The sequence below is a fragment of the Moschus berezovskii genome, chromosome 16 (genome assembly GCF_049115385.1).
Source record: "Moschus berezovskii isolate FMDL1 chromosome 16, NW_MosBer_1.0, whole genome shotgun sequence".
Lineage (NCBI taxonomy): Eukaryota > Metazoa > Chordata > Mammalia > Artiodactyla > Moschidae > Moschus > Moschus berezovskii.
Window position 1 is genome coordinate 25,565,546 of NC_142475.1, and position 10,742 is coordinate 25,576,287.

A 10,742-nucleotide genomic window follows, 5' to 3' on the forward strand; every position below is an offset into this window, starting at 1 on the left:
GGTGATAGACAGGGAGGCCTGGCCTGCTGTGATTCATGGGGTCGCAAGGAGTCAGACATGACTGAGCGACTGAACTGAACTGCACTGAACTGAACTGAATATTTAATATATTAGGTATATATAAATATATATTAAGCATATATAATATTTAATATATTAGGTATATATAAATATATATTAGGTAATATAAATATATTTAATATATTAGGTATGCTTATTTACTTCTATTTATTATGAACCTGAATTAAAATATGCTAATAAAAAGTAAAAGATAAACTAGAAAATTTTATGAATATATGCATAAAAATCAACATTACCATTTTTCCAAAAGAAACAAATATATAAAATATAATGCCTTTAGTATAGCATCAAACCAGTCTCACTAGCTGGGCGTCCCAGGTGGTGCTAGTGGTAATGAACCTGCCTACCAATGCAGGAGACATAAGAGACACGGGTTCTATTCCAGAGTCAGGAAGATCCCCTGGAGGAGGGGAGGCAAACCACTCCAGAATTCTTCCCTGGAGAATCCATGGACACCATTGAGTTGCAAAGATTTTGAGATGACTGAAGTTATGACTGGATGAGTCACTATCAGATGAACAGTTATAAAAACAATTGCTTAAAATATTAAGTAAGGTGGACTACCCTGGTGGTCCAGTGATTAAGAATCTGCCTGCCAGAGAAGGTGGCGTGGGTTCAATCCCTGGTCCAAGAAGATTCCAAATTCGGTGGTGCAACTAAGTGCACTGAAATTACTGAAGACCATGGGCCCTAGAGCAAGCTTGTGCTCTATGACAAGAGAAGCTACCACAACTAGAGAAAGCCCCCATGCAGAAGCAAAGACCCAGTGCAGCCAAAAATAAATAAATCTAAAATGGTCTCTCCCTATCTTGCCCCAACTTTTAAAAAAATATTAAGTTGAAAAAAATGTCAATCATATTATCCTAGTTAACTCCATTTTTGAAAATCATATATTAGATCAGTAACATCTTTTAAAAAGTTGAAAGTGTGGGTCACTCAATCACTCCACAAGATAGGTTTAATCAATCACAGACTTGTCAGTTTTGTTTAGGATTCATAAATGATAATTTACTGTGTTAAGATTATAAAATAAAATTTTCAAGATGGTAAACCTAGTGAACAGGTACTGATTCTAAATATTAAAAGTAGGCATATCAATTCAGCAGGAAACTTCTTAGAAGAACAAATGCCTGAATGAAGGGAAGGAAATTAATCAATTACCAATTAGTCTTGAGGAAAATGTGATCACTAGATTTTCCACAGAAAATATCAGGCTTCTGTGGTGCTACATACAAAACAAGACCAGAGAGGAATCTCGTGGTGCCAAGAGCAAATCTGTATTAATCATTAGTGGCTAGTCCCTTGACAAGTGTGGCTTCCTGCCTGGGACGTCGTATCCCTGTGTTGAATTTTGACTACTGCCAGTAGGGCAGAGACCATCATCGCCACATCCTCAGGTCCTATGGAAGATCCCATGATGCCCCACTTTCTTCTTAATTTTTTTGGCCATGCCACACAGCTTGTGGGATCTTAGTTCCGCAACCAGGGGCTGAATCTGAGCCCTGGCATTGAAAGTGCAGAGTCCTAACCACTGGACCTCCAGAGAATTCCCGACTATTTCCTTAATGATGAATTTAGTTCAGAAACTTAGATTATATTGAGATTCTGGTAATAGAAGACTTTTTAAAAAACGATAGATCTTATTTAAAACCAGGCTTAAGGTGAAACAGTGAGAAAAATGAAGATCAGATCATCTCCCTTTGAAAAAAATGCTTTAGAAGTTCTTGATAACCTTAGTAAGTAAATAAGGTCCTTTTTGTAAATTAACATTCTATACTTTTGGTGTCTCTTTGAATGCTAATGTGATATATCTTCACTTTATTCATAAAAAACCTGCTAATTTAATGCAGAGAATGATGATTTCCCTTTGGATGTCTTATACTCTGGTTTATTTCCTTGTTTCCAGTCTTTATAATTTTCTACATAGATGAATGACTATATTTTCTATTCTCCATTTAAAAATAGGTCATGAGAAAAAAGCTATGCCAATGCAACTAATCTTCAGCTAGCTAGTGCCAGGAAAGCAACATTCATAATATTGTCCTCATTGCCTTTCCTTTTGGAATTGTGGTGCCAGGTGAAATGATTTACTGCCAGCCTGGACTGAGACTTGAGCTTTGTAGAAAAGATTTATTGGCATCAAGTTTGCATAAAGCCATAATCATCTCTGAAAAGACATTTGTCACTATAAACCCTTATTTTCAGGTGCCTGACACTTTCCATAAAAAGCTTTTCAAGTGGAAAAGTCATTTGAGTTTTCAGGTCCTTTATTCCAATATTTCTTAATCATTTAAAAGTCTCTCATTCCTTGAGTTTTCTGGGCACATTAGGACAGTGTTTCTGGGATCTATCTCTAGGTTTCCACGAGGTAGGGTGGAGTGGGAACCATAAATGTGCATTTAAACAAGTGCCTGAGTAGATTCTGCTGCAAATAGACTTTGAGAAACACTCTTCAGAAAAGGGTATAGAATCCTATGTATAAATTCTGGCTCCACAATTTTTATTTGTATAACTTTAACATATGTGGCCTCTGTCTCATTTGTTTCCTTATGCATATTTCTTAAGTATACTTCAAAGGCATGAGTATACTTTCTGTTCATAAATGGTGAAGTTTAAAGAAAATAAAGTAAGGAAGCACCTTGTAGGAAGTACATATAGGAAGCAGATAATGCATTTTATTTTTTCTCTACTATTCGTGACAACAAGCACACAAAATTATATATGTATGTATACACATTTGACAGTAAGTCTAAGGTGGAACAGCTCTAGGGTAAGCAAATTTATCTCTTGATCAGAATGGGAAATAGCATTCACTTACAGGTAGCAGCAATTAAGACAAGGCCACAGCCTTGCAAACAGTCAAGGTTAGGGGACATAAACAAGAGGCAAAGATTTTTATCAAGACTGACAACCAAAGAGGCCCTGACTAGGGATGCCAGTTCAAGGAAGATGAGGAAGTTGAAAACATCCCTCAAGTACCAGTGACAGGCCTTCATATCCATTTACGGTAGCCTGAAATTGTCAGCTACTTACTTTACTGTATTCATTAACTTGCCAAGAAGCTGCACAAATTAATCAGTCCATCATTTACTCTTATCTGTGTCACAAATCAGAGGAGTTCAAAAGTCAGCCTAAAGGCACTTGTGCATTTCAATTGATTCCAAATGTAAGGTCATTATAGTATTTGCTTCCTTATAAAATAATTTATAGTGTGCATCCTTTATAAGTGGGTCTGTGAACTCTGAGGTCAATTATTCAAAATGTTTAAGTTCTGAATTTTCTGATCGTTGCATTATACTTTTTTATTAATTATGTGTTGATACACCTAGATCATTTGTGTTCTTTTAAAAATATATATATTACTTATTTAATTTTATTTAGTTATTGTTCTGGTCATACCTCATAGCATGCAGGATCTTTGTTTCCTGACCAGGAATTGAACCTGTGCCCCCTGCAGTGGAAAGGCAGAATCTTAACCACTGGACCACCAGGGAAGTTGCTCTGTTTCCTCTTTAAAACTCAGAGAAAAATCTCCATTTGTTCAGTTTTGGAGAAAATATAATAAATCATGAAATCATTCAGAAAAGAGAAACCACCAAGCAGTAGTACATTTTATCCTGCTGTGGTTATTTCCAGAATTATCCATTTTGGTGTTGGTCCAAAATATACCAGTTTAATTGTTTGTTTTTAAATGAGATATATATTCAGAGAAGGGTTTTGTCTTTATTACTGTTTTATAAATACCCAAGGAATATTTTATGAGGTATTACAAGTAAAAATAAAAATCTGGCAAATTTGTGCTCTTAATATCCAAATCTTACTTAATCTAATGGATTTATTACTGAGACAGACACAAATACATTTATTAATTAAAAATAGAAATTTTACAGTGACATAAATATCTAGGTCCTTACAAACAGATTTGTTTAAATGTTTTAGTACTGGGCTAATATTTATTCTGGTTGTTTAAAATAGATCATAGATTATTAGAAAACTATTTAAAATACTGGAGATGAAAAGCTCATGGAAAATTTAAAATGCTTACTGATTATAGAAATGTAAAACGTGAGCTTGTAACTTTAAACAATCAATAATCATTTATATTTATATTTTTAAATCTATATTTATTAATCGACTACCTTGGAAACACTGGGAAAATACAAAAGAACTCTTTCATGGAGTTCCAGGGCTGCCACATTGCTCAGTTCCAGGGGCAAGTTGAGATCTGCTTTGTGAGGATGGGACCCTGGAATTAAGAGGGCACATTCAGCCCTCAGGGTTGGGTGTAGCAGCAGTTCATGGTTCCTGTCCTCAACTAGTTTACAATCTATCTGAGTAAGGGTAACAATATGACGAGAAAGAAGGGAGACAAAAATTAAGATGGCATACGTGAAAGACATGGTATGCAGTTTGTTTCTTTTCCCCTCATAAGGTAATAATCAACAGATTCTAAAATAACTTGGGTAACTGAGCATACAGTCAAAAGAAACACTCTGTAAAACAGAGTGGGCCTATGGGAATTGAGAAACCTGGAGATTAGTGACTCTACTAATTAAGGCTCTGGTGAAAATTTAAAAAATGAGCCAAGAAAAGAATATGATCTTCAGTCATTTGATGAGATTGGGTTTCAGCCATCAGGAAAATTTCAATGTGAAATTGCTGACTTGAAATTACACTTGATTTCTGTTTTAAAATCACATAGCTAATTCATAATTTCATGGTGAAAGCATCTATCTTATGTTTAAATTTCTCGAAGGATGCTGGGTGTGGATGAGAGGTGTGGGCTCTGTTTTGCAGAAAGAACTGTGTGTGTAGCATTATGAATAAAGAATGGGTTCCCTAGGACCAATTCCATGAAAAACATTCCTTGGAAATGTATGAAGGAAGGTTGTTACATATAAAGTTGAGCAAGCAGTTGATGAGTGGTACAGACAATTGAGTGCTGTAGGTGTTTTTACTGATGCTTCAGACCTCAGTTTAGGAATCACTTCCTCCAGAAAACTTGCTGATCTCTAAGATTAGGCTACATACCCCGCCTGTGGTTTCAGAGAACCTCGTGATCAACTCTACCAGTGCACTCATTACTCTCAATCGCAATTGCCTATTTAGTCTTATTCTATCTCTGGTAAAAATAACAACAAGCATTATTAAACATTTTACTGAATCATAAGAATTCAAATCCAGACAGACTGACTACAAAAGTAGGCAGTGTCTTTTATACCTGATGCTGGCACAGTGTTGGGCACTTAGCATCCAAACAGTCTTTGAAGAAATGTCAAATGAAGAATGATGTCAGAGAAGAGGGAGACAGATGAAGACTAGAGCTACAGCTGAAAACTTGCTAGGGGGAGGGTGAGAATTAAGCTGGGCTTTGAAGAGTGACAAGATTTGGGTAAGTTTATAGGAAAGCAAAAAGCATTAGGCCTGGAGAACTCGAACCAAGCCACAAGAATGGGTATGTGATGTTTTTGGGTACAGTGAGGAAACTATCTTAACTATAAAGGAAGAAGCAAATTAATGGACACGGAGATAGGGTATGTAGGTTGAAGTCAAATATAGACTTATATATTTGTCTTATATAATATAGACTTATAGAATGCCTTAGAATCCATGCAAATAATTGGGTAGGGAGCAGAAAGCCCCTGAAAGATTGTGTGTATGAGAGTGACATAATAAGAGCAGTTTTAAAATGAAAGCATTATGCAAAAAAAAAAAAAAAATGCAACCATATAGGTAGTTTTTAAAGAACTATTGCCTATTTTACTAACAATCTAATTTTTAGGCAGGTAGCCTTTGTTTTATTATTTTTACTCAGTCAACCAATGTCTATTGAGTACCTCTTCTTGTTATTTATACAATGTAAAAGATAAGATAATCTGCAAAGATGATTTAATGTAATTTTTTAGATGCATTAAAATTCAATTTTGAAGTTCTGTTTTCTTTCAAAATGCTAGACTTTCATTTCACATAACAATCAGTTCAGTTCAGTTGCTCAGTCGTGTCCGACTCTTTGCGACCTCATGAATCACAGCACGCCAGGCCTCCCTGTCCATCACCAACTCCCGGAGTTCACTCAAACTCATGTCCATCAAGTTGGTGATGCCATCTAGCCATCTCATTCTCTGTCGTCCCCGTCTCCTCCTGCCCCAATCCCTCCAAGCAATAACATATCTTAATGCCTTCAACTGGCTCTAATATGTCCTTTATTAACCACCTAGCTAGCAATAAAAATAATGACCACATTTAAGATGAGTAGGTCAGTCCAAAAATTAGCTGTTTAGCTTATCAATTTCTTGATAAGCTGTAGTTTTTACTTGTTATTGCTAATAAACTTTAGGATTCTGCCTGTAACTCTCTCTTTCTTACTTGATGTATGTCTTTATAACTTAGAAAAGGCAAAATCATCAGATTTATAGGTGACACAAAGCTGAAAAAAAAAACCATCTATCTGATGTCATGATCAGGAAAGTTTGGGGCAAGTGTCATATCTAACAAGATGGAACCAATGGGGATGAATCATGTTTCTAGGTCTTAAGAAAATAACCACACCAGCAGAAGACTAAGATGATGTTTAGCAGTAATGTCTGGGTTAAAAATTCCCAGATGTCCACCCTAGCAAGTTTACAGATCGTGGTGACTAAATTGAATCTTATTATGTCTAACTTGTGTTTCTCTATTTCTTTGCATTGATCTTTGAGGAAGGCTTTCTTATCTCTCCTTGCTATTTTTCAGAACGCTGCATTCAAATGGGTATATTTTTCATTTTCTCCTTTGCTTTTTGCTTCTCTTCTTTTCACAGCTATTTATAAGGCCTCCTCAGACAGCCATTTTGCTTTTTTGCATTTCTTTTTCTTGGGGATGGTCTTGATTCCTGGCTCTTGTACAATGTCACGAAACTCCATCCATAGTTCATCAGGCACTCTGTCTATCAGATTTAGTCCCTTAAATCTATTTCGCACTGCAAAGAAGGGCTCAATAAAAGGACAGAAATGGTATGGATCTAACAGAAGCAGAAGATATTAAAAGGAGGTGGCAAGAATACACAGAAAAACTGTACAAAAAAGATCTTCATGAACCAGATAATCACGTTGGTGTGATCATTTACCTAGAGCCACATATCCTGGAAAGTGAAGTCAAGTGGGCCTTAGGAAGCATCACAATGAACAAAGCTAGTGGAGGTGATGGAATTCCAGTTGAACTATTTAAAAGCCTAAAAGATGATGCTGTGAAAGTGCTGCACTCAATATGCCAGCAAATTTGGAAAACTCAGCAGTGGCCACAGGACTGGAAAAGTCAGTTTTCATTCCAATCTCAAAGAAAGGAAATGTCAAAGAATGTTCAAACTACCGCACAATTGCACTCTTCTCACACGCTAGTAAAGTAATGCTTAAAATTCTCCAAGCCAGGCTTCAATAATATGTGAACCGTGAACTTCCAGATGTTCAAGCTGGTTTTAGAAAAGGCAGAGCAACCAGAGATCAAATTGCCAACATCCGCTGGATCATAGAAAAAGCAAGAGAGTTCCAGAAAAACATCTACTTCCTCTTTATTGACTATGCCAAAGCCTTTGACTGTGTGGATCACAATACACCATGGAAAATTCTGAAAGAAATGGGAATACCAGACCACCTGATCTACCTCTTGAGAACCTGTATGCAGGTCAGGAAGCAACAGTTAGAACTGGACATGGAACAACAGACTGGTTCCAAATAGGAAAAGGAGTACGTCAAGGCTGTATATTGTCACCCTGCTTATTTAACTTATATGCAGAGTACATCATGAGAAATGCTGGGCTGGAGGAAGCACAAGCTGGAATCAAGATTGTCGGGAGAAATATCAATAACCTCAGATATGCAGATGACACCACTCTTATGGCAGAAGGTGAATAAGAACTAAAGAGCCTCTTGATGAAAGTGAAAAAGGAGAGTGAAAAAGTTGGCTTAAAGCTCACCATTCAGAAAACTAAGATCATGGCATCAGCTCCCATCACTTCATGGCAAATAGAAGGGGAAACAGTGGAAACAGTGTCAGACTTTATTTTTGAGGGCTCCAAAATCACTGCAGATGGTGACTGCAGCCATGAAATTAAAAGACACTTACTCCTTGGAAGGAAAGTTATGACCAACCTAGACAGCATATTAAATAATAGAGACATTACTTTGTCAACAAAGATCCATATAGTCAAGGCTATGGTTTTTCCAGTGGTCATGTATGGATGTGAGAGTTGGACTATAAAGAAACCTGAACGACAAAGAATTGATGGTTTTGAACTGTGGTGTTGGAGAAGACTCTTGAGATTCCCTTGGACTGCAAGGAGATCCAACCAGTCCATCATAAAGAAGATCAGTCCCAGGTGTTCATTGAAAGGACTGATGTTGAAGCTGAAACTCCAATACTTTGGCCACCTGATGTGAAGAGCTGACTCATTTGAAAAGACCCTGATGCTGGGCAAGATTGAGGGCAGGAGGAAAAGGGAATGACAGAAGATGAGATGGTTGGATGGCATCACCGACTCAATGGACATGAGTTTGGGTGAACTCTGGGAGTTGGTGATAGACAGGGAGGCTTGGCGTGCTGCAGGCCATGGGGTTGCAGAGAGGTGGACACGACCGAGCAACTGAACTGAACTGAACTGATCGTATAAGTTGTACTGTCCTGCAAGGGTACAATGATATTCCACAATGATAATGGAGATAATGGGTTTTAAGGAAACACATACATCATAAATTTTTTAAAAAATCTACCCCTCTCTCAACTTGGAAAGCACTGTTAGAAACAAAAGAGCCAAATTGATTTCTCAGCTTTTCAAAATATCAAATCCATCAATTAAAAAAAGTAATTTATACATTTATTTATTTATCTATTTATTTTTTTGGCTGCACTGGGTCTTCATTTCTTTGTGAGGGCTTTCTCTAGTGGCGGTGAGTGGGGGCTACTCTTCGTTATGTTGAGCAGGCCTCTTATTGCCATAGCCTCTCTTATTGTGGAGTACAGGCTCTAGGCGTGTGGGCTTCAGTAACTGCAGCACTCCAGCTCAGTAGTTGAAGTGTACAGGCTCTAGGGTGAGCAGGCTTCTGAGCAGGCACAGGCTCAGGAGTTGTGGCTTGGGGGCCCTGGAGTAAGCGAGCTTCAGTAGTTTGGCTCCCTGGCTCTAAAGCACATGCTCAATAGTTGCAGCACACAGGTTTAGTTGCTCTGTAGCATGTGGAATCTTCCCAGACCAGGGATTGAACCAATGCCCCCTGCATTGACAGCAAATTCCTATCCACTGCACCACCAGGGAAGTCCTCAAATCCATCACTTTTATTTTTCAAAGACCTACTATTACAACAACGTTGCTGCCTTATAGAAATCAAAGAACTGTATAAGTCTAGTGCCATGTACTACGAGATTCCTTCGGCAAATGGGTCCATGAACTCTGATACAACAGCCCTATACACAAAGTCTTCTATCAAAGCATGATTTCACCAGAATCTAAGTCTTATTCCAAAAGTACTCAATCAGTTAGCAAAGTAAAATAATTTGTTTAAAATCCACATTCTCTGTTTACTTTCTGGAGGCTCTTAAATTGTTAGCCCCAATTTCCTTCTAAGTTGTTATATGATTGCCATGCCCAATTTTAGTTCCATTTCCCGAAAAGAGTCCTGTAAAGATGCTGTTAATTGTTTCAAATTCAAATTACCTCAAAAACTCAAGTGTGCAAACCTTCCAATATTAAACAAGACCATATGCATAAATATGCACATTCACTCATGCAGTTATAGAGACTTTTTTGTGTTTATCTGGATCTCTAAACATTAATTTAAAACTCACCTGCACAAATGCTTCCAGTTCAACAAAACAGTGTATCAAGAAACAAATCCTCTGGTGGTTCAGCGGCTAAGATTCCACCCTCCCAGTGTAGGGGTCCTAGGTTCCATCACTAGTCAGGGAACTAGATCCCTAAGAGTTTGTATCCTGCAAGAACAAAGACTGAAGATCCCTCATGATACAACTAAGACCTGGCACAGCTTAATAAATAAATAAACTTTTTAAAAGAAAAAGAAACATCTAAAAATAAACCCACTAAATTTAACCATCATTTCATTCTTTAATTCACCTTGTCCATCCATCCAACAAAAGTTTACTTGGGTCTAAACTGCAGCCATGAAATTAGAAGATGTTTACTTCTTGGAAGGAAAGCTATGACAAACCTAGACATCACATTAAAGCAAAGACATCACTTTGCCGACCAAGGTCTATATAGTAAAAATCTATGGTCTTCCCAGTAGTCATGTACAGATGTGAAACCTGGACCTTAAAGAAGACTGAGTGCCAAAAAATTGATGCTTTTGAATTGTGGTGCAGAAGACTCTTGAGACTCCCTTGGACAGCAAGGAGACCTAACCAGTCAATCCTAAAGGAGATCGACCTTAAATACTCATTGGAAAGACTGATGCTGAAGCTGAAGCTCCAATACTTTGGCCACCTTATTCGAAGAATTGACTCACTGGGAAAGACCCTGATGCTGGGAAAGATTGAAGGCAAGAGAAAAAGGGGGCGAGAGAGGATGAGATGGTTGGATGGCATCATCGACTCAACAGACATGAGTTTGAACAAACTCCAGGAGATAGTGAAGAACAGGGAAACCTGGCATGCTGCGGTCCACGGGGTCACAAAGA